General features: G+C 42.5%; 1 protein-coding gene across 1 annotated transcript in view; it reads right to left on the bottom strand.

Moving 5' to 3' along the window:
* The window catches only part of LOC311265034 (nuclear receptor coactivator 3-like), a 64,304-nt gene extending 43,952 nt beyond the window's left edge, over window positions 1-20,352 (bottom strand). Inside the window, exon 1 of the mRNA XM_084366317.1 lies at window positions 20,265-20,352. The gene's annotated coding sequence lies outside the window, so the exon portion shown is untranslated. The remainder of the gene's footprint in view (window positions 1-20,264) is intronic.
* Between the last annotated feature and the right edge of the window lie 1,067 nt (window positions 20,353-21,419).

The raw sequence follows: 21,419 nt of genomic DNA, 5'->3' as shown, positions 1-21,419 counted from the left end.
TTCTATTACTGTCAGCAATACATAATTGAGCCAAATTGGTACACACACACACACACACACACACACACACACACACACACACACACACACACACACACACACACACACACACACACACACACACAGTAGTTTATTTTCAGTCAATCCCACAGCCCCTCCCCTGCTGCTGTAAAAACTAAGTTAACAAATCTGCATATTAAAATAGTCCACAACAAATACACTTTTACAACATTCACTCCCGTATGAGTAACTTTTGATAAAAACTACAGAGCCCAGCAATATGAGGACATTATTTAACCTTTAAGAAACGGTAAACTTGTGACCCATTTTTAACGATTTAAGTCAATAGAGAAGAATCGGATGAAGCTGAGAGCCACTGACAGGCTGAGGCACTTGGCAAGTACTGAGCTAGACTATTGCCAGGCTTCCTGTATTTTAATAATACAGTTTTCTACATATTTTTGACATTTATCAATGATTAATGTGCAAGAAGTCCTTCAGGACTTGGTGTTAGAATTCCTTTGTTTTTAATATTTGACATATATCATACAATTTGCATGAACACTCCTGCGGTCAAACTTGCGCATGCTGGTGGTGACCAAATAAAACAACCACCATTGTGGATGAAAAATCTATCTGGCCTGACTCAGGTACAAATGTCCAATGACGAGGTAATGTTTTAGTTTTATTGCCGTTACAGTTAGTATAACGATAGCGTATAGTTGCGGTTGGAGAGACAACCACAGGATGAGACGACGTTTGGCTTTTTTCTGTAATGAATGACTTGAATGATTGTAAAGTGCATTATTTAATCAATTCTTTCAGCAATGCTATAATGGAAGAACTCTATTCACTTTGTAAAGGAGTGTATTCTTTACGAGAAACAATTGAACCCAAGGTAAAAAGAGGAAGTAGGAGTGACAGCACAGAAGCATTTCTCTAGTAACATTTAGAGAGCTAACCAGCTCTTCTGATGGCTGTCACATACACAAGATGCAATTAATAAACTAAAAAGGAGTGACTGAATTTGGGCATTTCCTGCAGATTGTTGTTAAAATACATTTCTCTCACACAAGTTGTTTCCGCAACCCTTTCAAACTACCCAATGATGGTGCGAACTTTGCCAAAAAGTACTTGGATAAAAATCCAGCTACTGACAGCCAACCAACAAGCAGGGAATCGTCTCTTTTCTAAGATTTTCCCTTTCACAACCACCAGCCATTAAAACACCTCCAGTTTCTCAAAGAAAACAGATCACTTTACATCTGAGAGGTGCTTCATCCATCTTTCTTTCAATGCCTTTTCCTCATTTGGCCATTTCTCAGGTCGGACGGAGGAGGAGTGGTTTATTTTGTGGCCGTATCACATTCACTGGGGTTGATGGTGACAGTAAAGCTGTGAGAAGATGATGAAAGCAACTGATGATTTCCTAAGTTGTTATTGTCAGTCCGATCCACAATGTGAGCATGTGAAAGTCTTTCCTCCTCAGTGAGCTTTAGCTTGAGGTTGTCCCAAAGCCATGCGAGTTAAAAAATTGATTTGATAAGTTATTTGATCTTCTTATGTTCGGTGCTACATTGACATAAAACAGCGTTGGAGAAAAACGGTTTAAAAAAAAAAAAAAAGAGTTTAACAATCGTCAAAACAGCCCAGCAGGCTAACCTGACTAAGCTGCTATAGTAAAATGGTCTGTAACACCTTGCCTGGAGGAGAGAGGCCCCAGTGTTACCCCAGGGTTTAAGGTTACACAGTAAATGGACTGTTTGAAAAACACTTGAAATTTAACAATGTCAACTGCATTGCCCATTCTTCTGCTGCTTGAAATCCCCCAACCCCCCTGTGGCACTCAAACCAAAAACCTTTTCTCTCCTCCCTGCCTCCTTTTTTTTTTTATGTTTAGCGCAGGAGCAAGCAAATGGAAACTGTGAAGCGGAGCAAAGCTTGTGGAAAAATCAGCATCACCGTGTCCCTAACCCTTAACCAGGACCTCGGTTTGTTTTGTTGGTAAATACAAACTGTAAAAAAAACAAACGCACACCGCGCAAAGGTATGTCACAGCACCGTAATCACACAGCAACAAGTTGCCCAAACCCTCCATTGAACTCCTCCGGCTATATTTCAATTCTTTTGTGCAGCTGAAGTGTGTCAGGGCAAAGGTTAAATGCAGAGCAGTCACAAATTGGTCCTGGCTAGTCAGAGTTGAATATACGTGCGTGGTTCTGACTAATGTGGTGTTAAAAGGACGAGTAAAGCATCAGAATACATACAGCTGGCAGCAAAGCGAGGCATAAAAATCAGTGATGACAAAGAAGGACTTGTCAGCGTGTTGGCTTTGGGACCAGTCTCCTGGTTCACCAATCAAACTCTCTGAAGTGTGGACAGAAAAACTCAAGGTGAGCCTCATCCTGCCAAGACGCCTCATCCTGTCATAGAAACTGGCAGGATTATAAACTGTGTAGTACACTTCAGTTCCTGTGTAAAGTAATACTTCCTGTCGTTTTTGGAGACAGCGAGAAGTCTTCGATCAAAACTCCAGTCCAGTGAGTTTGATTTATCTTTCTCCAGATAGTTTAAACTTGGCAGTGTCTGTGTTTTACACCACTTTGCTCTGCTTTTTTTTTATATAACTAAGTCCATCCCTGTTTACAATGTTTAAAAGGGGAATTCTGGTATTTTTAAACCTCGGCCCTATATTTACATGTCTCAGTGTTTAAATGATTCATACTTGCCAAAAGTGTCGCAGCCACAACACATCTGCAGTGGCTGCAATGTAATCCTTCAGGGCAACTACAACTGTCAAAGTGACGTCCATTAAAAGTTTTAGCCACTGACAGGCTGAGCTTGTTACTGCCAGACAATATTACGGAGAGAATTCCTACAGAGATAGTCCTTTTTGTTAAATAGTTCCTTTTCGTAACCAGAAAATCAAGTCACGTTCTCACTCTGAAATCTGAAAGGTGAGTTGTTGCCTTATCTAGATTGTCAAAATCACTTACATACACTTTGGAAATAAATTCTCGCTGACAGTTCCTTCAGGTAATCTCCAAACTCCTCTCTCCAACTGACTGACGTTTCCACTGTCGTCTTTCTGAAACAACTCACCTCTTGTGAGGTTTCACAGCAGAACTTCTTCTTGAGCAACCAGTGTTTCTGGTTACACAAAATAACTTTCTACTTGACTAAAAGGTCCATCTCCGTAGGAATTGTTTCTGCAATGTTGTCAGACACTTAGAAAAACAACCTCAGCTGGTCAGTGGCAAAAACAAGCACTTTTGATGGACGTAACTGACAGTTGCTCCAAAGGATTACATTGCGACTGTAACCGCGTCGTGGTGTCCGGCTGAGGGGATCCACTGGACTGAAGTTTTGCCAAGTATGTTGAACAGAATTTCCTTCAGAACTTTTTAGGAAAAACTTCTTCAATGCTTGAAACAGAGTTTAAACAAGGTTTCACTTCTAAAGGAAAAAGTCTTTATACTCATTCTGGGTCATTTAAAGGTGGAACCAAACCTGCTGTGATACAGAGGATAGAGAAGCACTAAATTGTACAAATGGGGATAACGGCACACAGCTCAAAGGCATTCGTGTTATTTGCAGTCATTTGTACACACGAAACAGAAGGGAAGTTAAAAAGGAGAGTTTGAGGGAGAAGTTCAAATCCCGCTTACTTTCACACCTCCACACACCTGGCCAGTCACTGTGCGAAGTGGGTGTGCTTGTTGGATTGTCTGTTTTCGGATAGTTACATAAATGGTTGGACGCAACTGAAAGTACTTCCGACATCAGAAAGGTGTGGAGGGATGAGTTTTCAGACACCGTTAGACAATCCAACAAGCACTTCAATTATAAGCACACCGAGTCCTTTAGCCTTCTTAGCTCGCCAAGCACGACAGTTATTTCAACACTTCTTCCAGCTGCTTCACATCTAAATATAAAAAGAAAATGCGTCAGTAAGACACACTAGACTTATACAACAAAGAAACAAACAAAATAGTTATTTAATTAAGTGTGATTATTAAAGCACCCGAAGGCTTTTAATGCCTTTGTCACAAGATGGAGCCTATTACGCGGAGAACCTATCACACTGTAGATTTTATTACTGTTTTTGCAATTTTCTTTCCATTTCCACAGAATCATAAGCCGTGTTTTCATCTGACTGTCGAATGAATCTAAAGCAAACGTGTTGCTTAAATGCTGCAAAAAATCATCATCGATTGGTAAACCAGGGTACGCAGAGCATAGAAGTTGACGGTTCAGGCTACGTTTACACACGGCTGTACCAAAGACAGTGGAAGAAGTAGAGGTCACAAACTAGAAACAAATCTACAACGGACTGTGGGAAGACGCTGACAGCAAAAACAGCCTCTCTCTTGTTCACCTTCTTCCAAATCTTCTTTGCCTTTGCCTTTGTCTTCTTCTTCGTCTTTGTCTTCCAGTTCTTCTTCTTCAAATTCTTCCAGTTCTTTGACTTCTTTTTCTTACTGTTCATCTTCTTCTTCCAATTCTTCTTTTTCCGATTCTTCTTCTGATGATTTTTATGATTCTTCCTCTTCTTCTGATTCTTCTTCTTAGAATGGAGACAGCTGATCAGTCATGCGAGTTAAATGTTTGCCACTTAACACGTTTGGAAAAGGTGTTTTCATCTACCATTAAACTCATTGACTCTTTTTTTTAACCTTTTGTTTTTCCATCTACATCAATTGTGATACTTTAAAATGGTTATAAGAATACGTCGACAGAAACATGGCTATAGTATATGAAAACAATGTACACAACAGTACTTACTTGAAATGGTATAAATCTCACTGGTACCTGTTTGTTTTTTTGTTTTTTTTTCAACATCAGTGTTTTTTTTAATCTGAACTCCACCAAGCAACTGATCACACCTGGCCAGTCCCTGTGGGCACAAACTTCCAGACAGAACACACCAGTCAGATCATCTGAAAGACCTTCCCAACACTACACCACATTTGTCACGACACTTTGTACTTTGCTGAACACCACTGACCAGAACCAAAGGTCGAGCTGGAGGTGTCCTCCAGGTAAATTATTAATGGCCTGTTTTCTTTTCCTCGCTGCACCTCTGCTCTGCCTCCTCTTCCCTTTTCTCTCGCTTTGATTGTTGTTTTCTCACTCTGCCTCCCTCTCATCCCGTCATCTCCACCCTCTCCGTCTCCCTTCCCTCCACCCTCTCTGTATGTCTAGTGTGGAGGAAAAGGTGTTATTTTTAGCTGTGGCGAGATAGGGAGAGTGTTCATGCTGGGCTAACACGTACTCTCCACAAGGCCTTTACTGGAGGCCTGTCACCGACGTGCGAGAGACAGTTAACAGTTAACACATTTGCTTCTACTGTGTGTGTGTGTGTGTGTGTGTGTGTGTGTGTGTGTGTGTGTGTGTGTGTGTGTGTGTATACTGTAGTATCACGTCAACATTACTGAGCTGATTCCACTTGAGTAGACAGAAAAGTTCCTGAGATAAACAAAGGGCAGCACCTGTGACAAAACTCAAAACAGGACTGGTACCTTCATTTACATCAAACATTTTCAAAAATTTTCTAATCATAACATTATGGGTTAATGGTAATTTGTAAGATACGGCCAGGATTCGAAGGTAGCTGCAAAAAATAACATAGTTAGCATAACCGCTAACTGCTGCTCTTTATGCTGTAGCCATCTTTGGTTGTAGCTAGCTGTCATGAATGAAGTGGCTCAGTTAGCCGTGGAGCTGGTGGCCTAATTAGCTTCCTGAACTCTGCCTGGAGCTGCCTGACCAGCTAGCCTCGGCCTAAAGCTCCTGTGCTAGCGGGGTAAACAAAACACTACCCCCCGAGAACCAGAACCACTAGCTACATGGCTAACTAAGCTAACTAGCTATGGGCAGTTACAGTTAGCAGTTACTCTGGTGATATGGTGTCCCCTATGTGTTTTGAGTATGAATTTCACAGGTGGCCAACTCTTACATATTGCACCTTTAAAAGAATTTCCTGACAGTTGTATTGTTTATTTTGTTTACTTGTTAGACTAAGTAGCAAACCAGCTGCATGCATTCACCTCCAGGCTGTAACTATGGGGGCTATCAGACTATCACCTCTTGAGGTACAAAATGGCATGGCTAGGCTGGGGCTAGCTGGTTAGCATGCTAACGTCAGTAGACATCCCTGCAACACAGTACATGGACGTGACACATAGCCCCTACACACGTATTTGACCAGTCAGTTTTTCACAGCAGACTAAGTCACGTAGCAAATAGTTTGAGAGGATGAGGCAGCGTTACCTCCAACACACTACACCTAAATCTACCAGCGATGTCAACAGTCTGTCAGTAAGTCTTCTTCTAGTTTGGGCTTGATCAGCTCATTAAATATCAGCAGCAGCTTTCTAGGTCTGCAGGCAAGTCAAGGCTGTTCACCTGATGGTTACCTGAGTGGGCAGCTGAGTCCAACAAGAGATGTTATTTCATCCTGGGCATCATGTCTAACTGAGACACAGGAACATGCACGTATGCAGAGCGAGAGGCAAGAAGGCGAAGAGAGCCTTAACACAAGCAAAGCCTTCTTTTTGTGCAAAGTCTGATTTTTCTGGACAACACCTAAAAATAAACAAACAACAGCTATAAAAAGAAGAATAAACAAGAAGAAGCAGAATCTTTGTCTCACATTGCATCAAATCAATATTTAAATTCTGGCCCCTTTTTCTCTAACGAGAGCATGCAGATGTCACTGCATGTTTACTACGACTCGGATCTCACAGGACTAACAGATTCAACGTGAGGGAGGGAGGCAGTAAAAAAAAAAAAAAAAAAGAGAGGAAAAGCTGATTCAACCAAAGACGCTCCCTCCCCTCTGCCTGAGCTGAGGCCGGTGAACGGAGGGCTTCTTTCCACTTTCCGGCTTGGCAGAAACAGATGGGTGAAGGTGGTAGCTCTGCTTAGTCCCCTCCACAGCAGAATGTGAAATTCAGCAGTTTGACTAAAGCCTGAGCCTGCGTCTTCTCTGCATGTCATGTGCATGTTTTCCAAAATCTCCTGAGTCATAAGTTTCACTGAGCAATCAAAAGTGTCATTTACACAACTATTTCGTAGGGTTAAAGCCGTTGATATCGCCTACCGAGCCAAAATGGGATCAGGGGTTACATGCTCAAGACTGATCAATGCATACGGGGCTTACCAAATAGTAAGATAAACACAGAGCACTGCCAAGAAAGCAGAACTGATCAGAATCTTTAATTAATTAATTTTCACACATGGCTGAAGAGGTGAGAATGAGCAAATTAGTTCTGAACTAAATCTTTTGTGTTGGTAATGTTCTTACTAAAGCCACTCTGCTCAGTTTGTCTATAAATGGGACCTCAGTTGAGCTGGTCGCTTAAACCAAATTACTGGGTGTTAAATAAGACGATTAACTCTCTTGGTCTGATCAGATTGATCACACTGTTTGCATTGCATGATGGGAAAGAAAATGTGCTGCTCTCTTCTTCTTGGAACAACACACCACTTCTCTGTGTGAAAAAACTAGTCTAGACTGGTATTTGTCACAGGTTTAATGCACATCAAGTAAGTATGTGGCGCCATGTCCATGAACAAATCCTATGACGAGAGCTGTTCTCTATAGACAAGCTGTATGCAGAAGATGGCATCCTTAAAAGTCTTTCTTAAAAGATTCTGCAAAACCTTTTCTAGACAATCAGGTCATGAAATGGCATTAAAATAAAGGTTATAATCGACAAAACTGTTCAACGAAATGCAGTCCATTTTTCACAGACAGCTTGACGACTGTTCTGTTCTGCCACAAGTTTCTGCTGCATGAAATCAGTTAGCTAAATATACATTGTTGTTATTATTATTATTATCATCAAATCCTCATGTTTTGACCAGATTGTGAGTGGCTACACGGGTCAAACAAGGGACAAACAATGAGCCACTAAATACTGAGTGACTGTGGCATCGAAAAGCTCTGTAGCTGTAGCTCTGAGCGACAGCTGGCCAGTCAAGATGGACTGCAACCACCAAAGAGGACGGTGTGTTCACTGGGGAAACTATAAGTCACAATCCCCTATATTAGCACCGCCGCTAAGCACCAATAGAGAAGCCAGTAGCAATGCTACCAAGCAGAACAATCCCAGTCGTTGTGGCCTGCATCGCTGCAACTTGCAGTTACTCCTCTGAGGAGGTCCACGTCTGGCTATGGTGTGGTCATTATCAGTATCAGTTGTCTCAATAAAGGCCGTATCAGATAAACACAGGATGTGGAGAGTTATTCCACTTATTTTCTGATCTCTACAATTACCTTAGTTCGACGATGGGGATTGAAATAAAGAATAAAGCAATGGCTAACGCTGCTGGTGCTTATTCAAGGTGCTGTTGTGCTTGACAGGAGGTTTCGGATAAACAAGCCTCTATGACATCACAGCAGCAACAGTGTGACCTCGGAGGGGAGTTGGAGAGGCAGCCAATCAAATGAAGGCAGCTTGGCCGGCCCGCTGCTCCACACCAAGGTGACAAGGTGGGGGTAGCAGACCTTGGAGCGCTCTCCCGCTATACTGAGATGAGTGATGCCACTACTGGTGACACTTGAGAGAAGAGCCCGTGGATGGAGACGGCGTTGTGTGTATACGTGTGTGTGTGTGTGTGTGTGTGTGTATACGTGTGTGTGTGTGTGTGCATGTGTGGTGGAGGTAGAGTGATATAGGAGGTGTGGCAGCTGAGGGGAAGGCAGGACGGGAGTGAATTAAGTTGAGGAGGTGGTCACGTAACAGCTGGGTTCAGGCAGAGTTGAAGCCACTTGCTCGCTGTGCTGCAGCTGGTAACATTTACCTCAACTCCTACCCCATAAATGTTTGTTACTGTGTGTGTGTGTGTGTGTGTGTGTGTGTGTGTGTGTGTGTGTGTGTGTGTGTGTGTGTGTGCACGGGTACGTAAAAGAGTTCTAAAACACATAAACCAGGCCTGGATTTTTACAATGGAAAATAAGTTGAAAAAAAAACAGAAAGCCCCTTCTTAGACACACACACACTCCTGTGAGGACCCCTTTAATAAGCATCTATTACCTTACAGAGCAAAAAGAAACCTGAAACTAGCCCCCGCCTCCACCTCAAATCCAGCTCTCCTCTCCTCGGGGCTCACAAAAAGGTGACATGTTGTGTTTTTCCAACTTTCTTCCAAACAATCATACACATGCACACGCCTGCCCTGAATCATCACGTCACCGACCACAAGAAGTGACACAATTTGTCACTGCTCTCCCAGAAAATAGTGACTCAATGTGTTTGTGTGAATCCTGCTGAACTCTATGTGCACCACTCCGAGAGTAAAAGGACAAAAAACAGAGGGAGATGAAGAAAGCCCCCCCCCCCCTTCATATTTGGCACAACCTCATGCTTTCTTTACCCAATTTTGTGGCACAATGAAAACAGGTAGGGAAGTGCCTGTCTGACACTGGTCTTCTGCTGTCTCACCTTCATGTGTTTACAAAACAGCAATGTTGATTAAGTTTTTCTCAAAGCCACTGCACAGTGTGACTTCACATGCTCCTGCATAAAAGTAGAAAAGATGTTCAGTTGTCAGCCCAAAACATTGGCCTTAAATCACACTGAACCACACTGATGTAGAGCTTCAGTGACCGAAGTCAGTCAATGTCATTATTCTAACACTGTCAACACATGTATACAAACCAACAAATCAGAATATGGTATGAAAGTTTGCAGAATAACACAGACAAAACAGGAAAAGTTCAAAATTTTGCCTCATATAGGTAGAAAGTTGCAGTTGCTTCAGGGTAGACACAGTTTTGAGGACCATGAATGGATGGACCAACAGAAGGAGATAGAGAAACTATGCTGCCTTCAAAGATGCCTCCTACCAGAGTGTATGACAAACAGTTCATAGGTTGTGAAAGGGGATCATGTTGCGTGAATCTGTTGAGAACGTATGTGCCATTTTGTTATAGGCCACTCCCAATGCCACACCCCCTTTCAGTCGATTGACAAGTACTCAAACACACAACTTTGAACACACCTTCCTAGAAGAAAATCTGTTGCCGCGAAAGGTTGGTGAAAGTTTGAAAGTGGACCGACTGACCAACTAACAAGCCGAGCGACCGAGCGACCTTTGGAGCCATGAATGCGGGCCAGCCCTGAAAATTGTATTTTAGTGATACCAATAGTTATGATATCAACAGACCAGCTGTCCAATATCAATCTTTAAACTACTGAAGTAGATCACATTGGAAACGTCTCATATCATTTGTGATTAAATAAAACTTCAGAACCGTGTTTGACTGCTTGTGAGGTGAGTTTCCCCTCACACATCGCCACCTAAAAATGACTGATTAAGCCATTTGGCCCCACTTGGAAACTTGTAAAATCATTCTCTATATTCAAACATTGTGATGTACGTCTTTGATTAATTACTGCAAAGTGAACGCGGTGTGATCGATCAGTCATTGCCACGTCTGCTGAATTAGATCCCTACTTGTTCTGTCTTGTGATCAATGTAGTTACAAGATGACGCTGTGTGGCCTTTGTTGTGTGACGAATCACCTCTGCTCTTTCTCTCTAAAGGTTAATGCCAGACTGTTGTTTTTTCTATCAGCAGTGTTACATTTGCTTTCAGCTACGCCTGCTGTGCGTAGTCATGGTGTAAGTCAACATGACCTAACACCCGGGGTGTCACGATTGTGATTCCAAATTGAAAATCGACTGAAATCAGTTTTCAATTATGAGCATTGAAATTGAACGCAGGATGGGAGATTCTCCCATTTTTTTACCCTCAAATGCACAAAATAACAATGCAAAGACTACAATACAGCTACATTATGGTAGGCAGACACTTACAGACACTTCAGCTGTGTGAAGGAAAACAAACAACGTCTACAGAATCACATATATTGGGTTCATTTTCTTTTTCAGAGATCCTTTATTGATTTCTTTGAGAAAAGGGTTGACTCTGGACAAAATTGAGAAACCCAACTTTGTAACTGAATTTGTATCTTGTTTTTTTTTATTGTTGACTCACTAAAGGGTGTTTTTTTTTTGTTGAACATATGTTTGGTGTTTTTGGTTGTAATATGAACCCTACTGACTTGATGACTTTTCATCTAGCGCCACCATCAGAGCAAAATGTTTTATTTGTCCATAGTTTGGTTTATGACCAATTCCTCTAAAAACGAATGATATTCCCATCGTCCTCTGTTGTACTTTGTATCAGAGCTAATGTTAGCATGCTAACACACTAAACTAGCAGCTGTAGACTCTCGTTTCCCCTATTAGCTTCGTAGAGCTGCGTTTCACTCTGTATTTATCACACAGTGACATGCATCACAACTGATGTTCTCCGACACATATTGAGGCCAAGATTTTAATCAGACACAGCTTCACAGTGTGTGACATGCAATGAACCTGCGAGATCGCTGCTATCAAAGTGAAATGGGGCCTTTGTGGTACAATGTGTGCTGCGCTGAGTCCAGTCAGTGCCGGCAAACATGCAGCAGATCCCCCCGAGGGATGCTGCAGCCCTCTGAGGAGAGGGGAGGAGAGGAGGGAAGAGGAGAGGAGAGGAGGTTGAAGAAGCCCCAGGTAGCCTCACAGCAATGCACCATTAGAGAAAGGAAAACACAAAGCCAAGCTCGGCTGCTCGCTTCTTCTCTAGCCACTGTATCCCTCACTCTCCCACTGACCAGCTAAATATTTTATCAGCTGGCAAAAGAACCTACAAGCCCCAAGGCCAGAGGTCCTTTTTTGTTTGTTTCTTTATTGAAGAAAGTAAGTGTGCATGTGTGTGTGTGTGTGCATGTGTGTGTGTGTGTGTGTGTGTGTCAGAGGGCGGGTGAAGGGAGGGCTGAGTTTGTCCACCGACCGCAACGTCACTGAAGTGCTTTGATTGGTCACTTTGAAGTAGTTTTTCTGTTTTTCTCTCCCTCCCTCTCTCCCTCTCTCTCTCCCCGTGTGCATCCTGTGTGCAGCACGCTGCTCAGTTCAGAACTGGATGAACGACCTTGAGCAGGCGCGCAGGGCTGTGTTGCCATGGCAACCAAGCCTCGCGCAACCAGTAACAGCTGGATGCAACAGCACTCCCTGAATTTTAGCGGGAGTCGCCACGTTAATAAAACGACTCTCCACGTCTCCTCCCCCCCTCCTCTCCTCCTCCTCCTCACTCTGTGTCCCCCCCCACCCCTCCTTCATCTCTCACATACATTTACTCACACACATGAACCTGCGCTAACACAAAAGAAAGCCGTGGTTGTACAAAGACAATATGTTTGATATTAATACATAAACTCATTTATTTATTTTGTAGTCGAGGGCTTCAGCTAATTGTTAAAGTAACACAAAAGAGAAAACAAAGACTGGAGGTGGAAAAGACGAGACCAGAGGAGGAGGAAAAAAAAGACGGAAATCACAAGAAACAAAACAAAACACAGAACAGGGAGAAACGCACCAAGATGGGCACTTGACATTCCTCTCACAGTAGAAATAGCTCTCAGAAAAAATCAAGCAGCAGAGGACATGAGCTGCACAGAGACATTCTGGGGAAAGAAAGGAAACCCAAAGCGAGGATACACAGTCATCCCTCTGTAGGCTCTCTGTTTCTCATCAGCTCATCCCTCCAACTCAAACGACAGACAACTGTGTTAACTACTTTTCAGCTCGTTAACTTTACCAAAAACATTTCCAGAAACCCAAAAGAAATGTTTTCAACTGAAATGACAAATGAGTCATTTCCTGACATGTCAAACAGCTGAAATGACCGATACGACTCTTGGATCAATCTCCGACCGATACAAGGACATGACCTGTGTTTGCAGTTAGTCTGAACGGGTCAAAGCATGTTCAGTGACCTGGTTCCACGACTCGCTCCAGATCAGTGTTTAACACAGGCCTGAGAGCCAGATTATATAAGCATTAATAATCAGATTCACCTCAACAGCAAGTGAATATCACAATTTATACATTTTAGGGATTTTTTTTATATCATTTATCTTTTATTTTGACTGAAAGTCTAAGTCTATAAAATGTCAGAAAATGCCCATCATTAGTCCAAGATGATACTTTCAAATTTAGTCGGAAACACAAAAATATTCATTTTTTAAAAGAATATTTTAAAAAAAAGAGAAATTTAAACCCTGACCCTAAAGGGGAAGATACTATCAGGACATGAGTGGAGGAAAAACAAAAACAAAACACGTGTTGTCTATCCAGATACATGCAAAAATGTCACGCAGATAGAAACTTAAAGGGCCACTATGTAGTTTTTGAGAAAAGAAATTCAAACTCAGAATTGTAATATTGACAATATTAATGAGGTTATAATACAAATGCAAAAATATTCATCTTTTCCATAAGTGAATAAACAAGCTGTTCTCAGAGGAAAATAAGGTCCCCAGAACACTGTTTGAAGCTAGAAAGGTGGCAGGGTCCGCCACATATAGACAAAGTAAAAAAGTATGAAATTGTGTTGTCCTTTAAGGTCAGTTTGTTTATTCAGTCATGAAAACTAAGAGAGTTCACTTAGTGTGTTTAGGCATAAAAAAAAGTTGTTTTATTCAATATTTCCAAACTAACAATGGAGGTGCAACCTGCCCGAAAGAAGTTAGCACTAGCTTGTAAACACAGTGAAGTGAATATTTTCCTGGAGTTGGTGGATAATATGTCTTGTGACAAAAATGTCACTGATCATCGTTTAGGAGAAAAAATTAAACAATGATAAAATAGGTACAATTTATTTTGGACTACTTTGTAAAGACAGACTGATCAATGATTTTTAGTGGTTCCTTTGCGTTGTTTCACTTTGGTGTCACAGCATCTTTTGACAATGATGACCTGTAAAATGGCAGGTGGTGTCGACGCTGAGAAATCATGAATTTCTTCCTGTACTGTCTTGAGTCATGAAAGCGCGTCAGCTTCCTGCACAACTCCTGCGGCACTGACGCCAACACACACAGCAGTCATATCAGTCACACACACCAATGCTGACAATAAGATCAGCGTGTGAAAAATCAATAGAGAAAGAAAGTTACACTTGAATTGTTAGAAGTATTTTCTTCTGTTTATCTGAATGTAAAATACATATACATGAGTGGAGGTCTACTTATGGGTGGGAGAGGGAAGGGATAGACAGACAGACGGAGCTAGATAACAAAATAATCAACAAGTAATTAAGATAATCTTCAACACTTAAAGATACATTACATCTCTAATGCCGAATAAATAAAACTCAAAGCTTTCAAAAGACACCCTGTGAAGGACTTTCATTGATGGTTAAGTGGAAAGTGGCCTTATGAGCCTTGAAAGCAGCCAAGATGTTTTTTTTAAACGGGATGTGGGTAGTATTTCTGGTTTCAAACTGTTTGCTGTACGATAAAATACAGCTCATTTGGGTGTCAAAGCAGAAGCCAACACATAAATCCCCTGTCTATCTCCAATTCATTATCAGAAGAGCAGCAGCAAAACATGCCTCTTGATAACTTCACAGGCGGGAATGTTGCCTCTGTGGTTTCTGGCTCAAGAGCAGAGCCATAAATGGTATATAGTGACTTGACACATGCAAATTAAGCTTACAGATGGCTAACAGGGTGGGTATAGTGAACCGCAACACTTTTTGGTATCAGCCGAAAAGTGCTTATCAAAAATGTGGTACCAAAAGTTAGCATTTAACGCATGGTCAAGTTTGATTGTTTGCTAAACACCCCCTCTGGACAACTATTGTCAGATCATAGCTCAGCAAACTTAGCTGGGAGGCAGGTCCGTCGAGACCGAGTCCGTCGAGATCTCTACGATGCCAACAGTGTACAGGGGGCTCTAGGGAGGAATTGAGTAAACGGTGGATTTCTCTACTCTAACATAAGCTGTGATGGTTAGCGTGTATGGCTAATTAGCGTACTACCTATAGTAATAACCAAGTGTTAGGCCACCAGCTCTTATTCTGGGTTGTTTGACGAAACACTGACGATTTCATAAATCTAACAGTAACAAAAACCACAAGGCAAATGTAAATCTCGGCAGGTCAAACAACTATTTGTACTGCATTTATGTGCACCGTTGCAACTGACCCACAGTGTGCCACAATTGTTACGCATCTGCGGTGCAGTTGCACAACACCGTGTTGTAGAATGACAAACAGATGAACCTTGAACCATGAGTGTTGGATAATGATAATTAAATTAATCCTGAATCTTGAATTCATTTTATATTTCACATTTTAAAAGGTAAATCTGCACTGACACTGTTATATTGCGCCACCAAATCTGAAATCTAAAGTTTGGAAGACATTTAAATTTTATAAGAAAGAACGAAACTGGACAAAAGTTTGGCCATTTGTAAGGTCTGTACAACAGCAACTAAAGCTGCTGTAAGCGCTGTTGTCATTTTAGCTAACTTCCTGTTTTGTTTTGCAGTTAGCAATCCCCTCCCTCCTCTCTACCAAGGACATTATAATTATACCTGGACGCAGCCATGGAGGCGAAGTCCCATTCATTTCTATGAAAGCTGCTCACCGGAGCACGAAACCAAAATGACTTGACTTTCCTCCGCGTAGCTTCCGCATTGTGGGGCCCACAGAGCGTGCACACTGGAGACTTCCGGTTTAGTGCCAGGCTTGCTTGAATGGGGATATAATAATTTAATTGTGCGGCTCATCTAGACGTCGCAAAGGTTATTGGACCGAATGGCTGAAATTCTGACAGTCAAAGGAGTCACTTCGCGGGGGTTGTGACTCTTTTTGGGCACCAGTGCATCACGTGGCGATGTAATTACACGGTTTGACCACTGCGAAAACTGGCTTCTCTGCTCTGGCGCTTGTCCTCAGGGCCTGCTCTCTACGTCACCACATGAGCGCGCAGCACTAATCGCAAGACATCGCAGCAAACAGAAGGATCCTGCTCGCTGCGCGTTCACAAGCAGACAGGACCGCCTCTTTATGGAGTTCTCTGTCCTGATTGGACAAAGTGGGCAGGACATGTATTTTCTCTTTTACTGCATGGGCAGGTGGAGGAGGGACACGTGTTACTGACCAAACACTGCGATGGAATATAGAGCTATTTCAAACTTATTTTATTAAAAAGCTTTAAGCACGCCAGTAGCATGACACTCTTAACACTCACCTCAGCAAGAAAACTTGAGATAAAGACACGGATACTAATCACTTTATTCAGCCAGAACTCAGGGAGGGTCTAAGGTTGTCACTGCATCTAATAATTACTAAGGACTTCTGACCTTACATTTGAGTTGTAACTTTTTCCGTGTTAGAGCTTTGCAAAGTTTATAAACTGCAGTGTATGACTACATTATATAAAATGTTAAGAACTGTATCAGATTGCATGGTACCACAATCGTATCGAGCCGTCCTATAATATATTGTCCCTGAATCGCGTTGAAACCCGTGTATCAAGATACGTATCGGATCATCTTATAAGGAAAAGGTGCACACCAACAGTATCAAAAGATGCTTAACTCTCTTAATTGGAATAAAATCTAGTAAGACTGCATCAAATCAGAGACGGGGAGTATCCACCACTGGACTGGAGAGTAAAGGACAACGGGGAAAAATGAGTGACAAAAAAAAAAATCACCCTTCCTCCACAGAGTGAAATCAATGAGAGCTGGTGAAGATTAATTCCTGTTTAACACATCCTGACACATGGGAAAGGGCCCCCCCCAACAACAACAGCACAACAGTTCAGCTCACTACACTGCAACTGGGGGAGGCAGGGGACAGAGGAGACATACCAAAGAGCGAGAGGGAGAGAGGGCACAGCAAAGAATGTGTTCTGGTTGAGTCAGAAAACTTCCTGATTCCACAAAAGGTGAAAAAAAAACCTCCACAAATGGCCGCGCAGAGCCGAGGAGGGCAGAAACAATTTGAGCAAAATACCAGAAAGGACGCCGAAGACAAATATGTCAGGTAGAATTCCACCTGAGCTTCTCCCCTCATCGCACACACCCCCCTCCGTCCTCCTCCTCCACAAACACACACACACACACACAGACAGCTTCCCATGCTCCCAGGCTGGTGTGTGAGGTCGCCCTGCCCTCCTGCTAAGCCTCGTGAGCCCTGCCCCCAGCGCCTGACCCAGTCACCAGCATCCCCTGCTAACCTCTGTCCCCTTTTTCCCATTCAGCAAACATCATGCATCACTGTCACCCTCCTCCTCCTCGTCCACGCATTCATCCAGCCATCCGCTTAGCGAAAGACCCCTCATGGGTGCCTACGGGTCCGAGCAGCTTGCCCACACCCCTCCCAGTCCATTGGGTTCCTCGAGCAGGTTGTAGGCGCGTGTGTGTCTGCACGTGTGCAGAGACTCGGGCCACAGAGTTGACTGTAAATCTGTCAGGAGAGGGGTGCTGTGGAACGAGGCGAGGGCTTCTCTCCGCCACACCCCACCACTTGGGCAGCAGACAGACAGTTCAGCCACACAGCTGAAACGACTAGCCGATGAAACGACTGACAGAAAAATGAATTTTGATAATAGATTTAAAATCACTTAACAAGCAGCAGCTGGTTAAACAGGAGTTGAGAAACTACACATCGATTGACAGCAGAAAGAACAAGGAGGCTTTCTGCTTTCAAAGAATTCACCTGCAGTAACAATGCACACAAAACAGAGCAGTGTAACACACAGAACAGGTTTCACAGTACATTTATCCATGTTCTCGCCGGTGTAAATTTGGTTCGCTTTGGACTTTTTAAGTATACAGCTTTCAGAGGATAATAGGTTCATGACTATAATTCAAAAGGAGGTCGAGAATAGTAACCTTTTGTTGGGGTGTGTGTGTCATTTATCAATCAAAAGCTCAAACCAGTCCATGATTGCAGCTTCTCCAGTGTGAGTATTTGCTGCTTTTCTATTATTTATATCTTTGTAAACTGAATATCTTTGGGTGTCACCCTTGTCTGTTTGTTTTTTTGGTCAGTTGGTTGGTTGGTTGGTTTGTCAGCAGGTTTACACAAGAACTACTTAACGGATTTCCACGAAACTTGGATTGAGGATGGGTCTCTGCCCAGAAAACACCCCAATGACTTTTGGTGTGGATCCAGATAGATAGCCGAATCCAGGTTTTTTTTCTGTCACCTCCTTTAACATTGCAAGATAGGGCTTTTTTTTTTTTTGACATTTTCATTAATTACTCAGGGAATGATATATGGATCTTGATGAAAAAAAAAAAATCAGGCTTATTTAGGTGGCTGGTATCTCGGCGTGGGACAATATTAAAACTTCATGTCACAATTATTCTGCTCAACATAATTGTGATTCACGATATTATCCTGATAATCATCAAAATATTCTTAAAACTTAAAAATAATATGTAAAATTGCACTGAGACATACTGGAATCACGTCAACCTCACATGTTGTGAGAAAACAAATGTATTTATTGCATCAAAGTTAGGACACAGAAGTTTTTTGTGATAAACAATCAATCAGATAATCTTAAATAAGTACACTACTCAAAATGATTCAGGGATATTTTAGTGTTTCACTTGATTGTTTATTCTGTGACATATCTTAATTTTTATTTTGTGAATATTGTTGGTTCCCACATTCGCGACACATTTCATTTGACTTTAACTGCATAATCCATGCACATGCATATATGCCTACTGTAACTAATTTTGAGTGGGGTAATCATATATCATAAGGTCTTCCTGCACAAATAAAGGTTAAATAAATGGAGTATTTACACACATCCGATTGAACTTGTACTTCAGTGAGCTGGACAGCTTTTTCAAATCACTCAAATGAGGATATTCATGATTATCCCGATGATGAAAATTCACCTCAAGTCTTTTTTTATCGCAATCCACAACACAATCTTTATGGTCCTATCCCTGCTGGTATCTATGAGTGAGTAAGATTAGATGGGGATACTCGACCTGGTGGGCTTAAGTTATGGTTAAGCAGATTTAACATTTAGAGTGAAATAGGGCCATCAAACGTGATATTGGATTAAGTGAACTGTTGGGCCTATTCACTCTGCTGATTGCCCTTCTTGTTTTTACTATTTTAGATTACTAGATCAGGAAAAAAGTCCTCGAGTCAGCTACGAAAGCTAAATTTAAACACAGTCCTGAGTTTAATTAACCCAACCTGACACCTCTCACCTGTCCACAACTGTCTGACACGCAAACCATCTGCATCACTTCCATTCAACCACTGTTTACACACACTGGACAGCAGACTGCCATTATCCCCAGTACCAGTAGGTACTCTAGCAGGGCTCTGGTGTCACGCTCAAGGACATGGTGCTTTCCATGTACACACACACACACACACACACACACACACACACACACAACACTGGCTGTGTGTGGGATCAAACCGTGGACCTTCAGGGTTACAGGATGTGCACAGGGCCACGTTGCTGCCCCCTGCAGATATACAGTGAGACGGGTGAAGCAGATGACAGGAGGGGTTGTGAAGGAGAGCTAACAAGGGGGTGGAGGGGGAAACACAAGCACGGCGATCGTTCACTCTCTCTATGCAATGCATGCTCCCGTCCAGTGCACTGACAGGAGAGTCGGTGCACTTTTTTTTTTTTTTTTTTTTTTTAAATCGGGACTGCTTTGACTGACAGACGAGACAGACAGTCAGCATCGTCTGCGTCCACCACCGCATCGTCGCATGTTTGTTGTAACGAAAAGCAGCCTCTTCCACACACACGCACACACACACACACACATATACACACACAGCTGATCAACACACATTTCGGTCCAAATTCCCTCATGTTACGACAGCGTCAGGCTCAGCTGTTGTACAGTTTCTGCACCGGCCATCGCGGAGACAGCCAGCAGCAAGAAACACAAGAGGAGAAAAAAATAAAAATAAATAAAAGTGTTGACTATCACCGTGTTTGTGTGTGTGTTTTAAGCGTGAGCACGCGAGTGTGAAAGTGTGCGTAAGTGTCAGTGCTCTCCAGTAAAAACAAAAAAAAAAACTTCTGTATCGGGAACACTTCTATGATCCAACTGTCCAGCCTGCGTGATAAGTTGAACTAAACCCGCTCCGCGTTATTTCATTTCTGCAACACTTCAGTGCACATGACAGGCAGCACGCAGCCCATCGCCGTCACGAACAGGTTAGTAAATCTTCGCTGTCATGTACTAAATGACCATGCACTGTGCCCTCCGCACCGCACCGATGCCAGCGCTGTGTGTGCACCGCCGCTGGGAACCCAAGTCAGTACATTTCCGTCCTCTGTCGAAATGCAAAAACCAAATGCAAAAGTCGGGCTAAATGAGCCGCATGTTAGCAAACACGCAGCGCGAGCTTACCTTGTGGACGTATCGCTCTGCCGGATCGATAATTTCTTCTTTACACCGTTAACTCTCCGCCATCTTCGGCACTGTTTGTTTAAATGGGAAACACTCCCGGAGCCCAAGAAGCCAGTTCTGTAAGTTGAGGCGTCGCGGGGGCTTCTGGGTAAAAGAGTTCGTTCGAGCGGAGCGCCGCGCTTCCGGCTCCCTCGTCCAACCCGGATACGGACTACAGGCCGACTCCACCACCGCAGGGGTGAAGAGGGAGGGGGCGGCGGTGGAGGGGGCTGGACAGGCACTGTCTGTCTGTGACGATACGAGCCGCGGAGAGAGATACAGCAGCGGCAGCAGCAGCAGCAGAGGTGTAGCTCTAGTTAAACTCACAAAAAGCAAACCGACTCGTTTGTGTGATGGAGCCCGGAGGCTAAAGCGGCCACCACACTTTCCACCTAAAGTAGGCGTTTGGCTGGAGGGGGTGACACAGAAGTAGACAGCCTAAAACTTGAGAGCAAACCAGGACGCCGAGGTCTTATCCCTGTCTGATAACAGCCATTTGGATAAATAAAAGTCTCGTTCATGTGCCAGTGGCGTCCACTTTATCTGACGCTGGGATAAACTTTAAAGGATCATGTCAGTGGATTTATTTTATTTATTTATTTATTTATTTATTTATTTATTTATTGCATGTTTCAGCTAATTCACTACAAATGTTATACCATTAAAGCTAACAATTTAGTAAAAAAAAACAACAACAAAAATTCACTTTAAGGTGCACTATTGTCTTCGAAAGACAACACACACTGTTTTACTTTGTTCATGTTTTCTAAGTAGCGTAGCAGTGTTTTCTAGCTTTAAAGGTGCACTATGTAGTTTTGGGGAATTTTAATCGTTAACTTATGCCTTAACAATTTAAATACAACAAACTTTCTTCATTTTAATGACAGCATAAACTGATTAAACAAACTGACCTAATAGGACAACACAATTTCATACTGTTTTACTTTGTTTATATGTGGTGGACCCTGCCACCTTTCTCGCTTCAAACAGTGTTCTGTGGGCCGTATTTTCCTCTGAGAACAGCTTGTTTACTCAGTTTTTTTCTGAGTTTGTATTTTTACTTCATAAATATTGTAAATATTAAAATTCTGGGTTTGAATTTCTTTTCTAAAACTA

This window comes from Pagrus pagrus (genome assembly GCF_965226575.1).
Source record: "Pagrus pagrus genome assembly, chromosome: 11".
Lineage (NCBI taxonomy): Eukaryota > Metazoa > Chordata > Actinopteri > Spariformes > Sparidae > Pagrus > Pagrus pagrus.
This window is presented reverse-complemented; position numbering and strand designations above follow the sequence as displayed.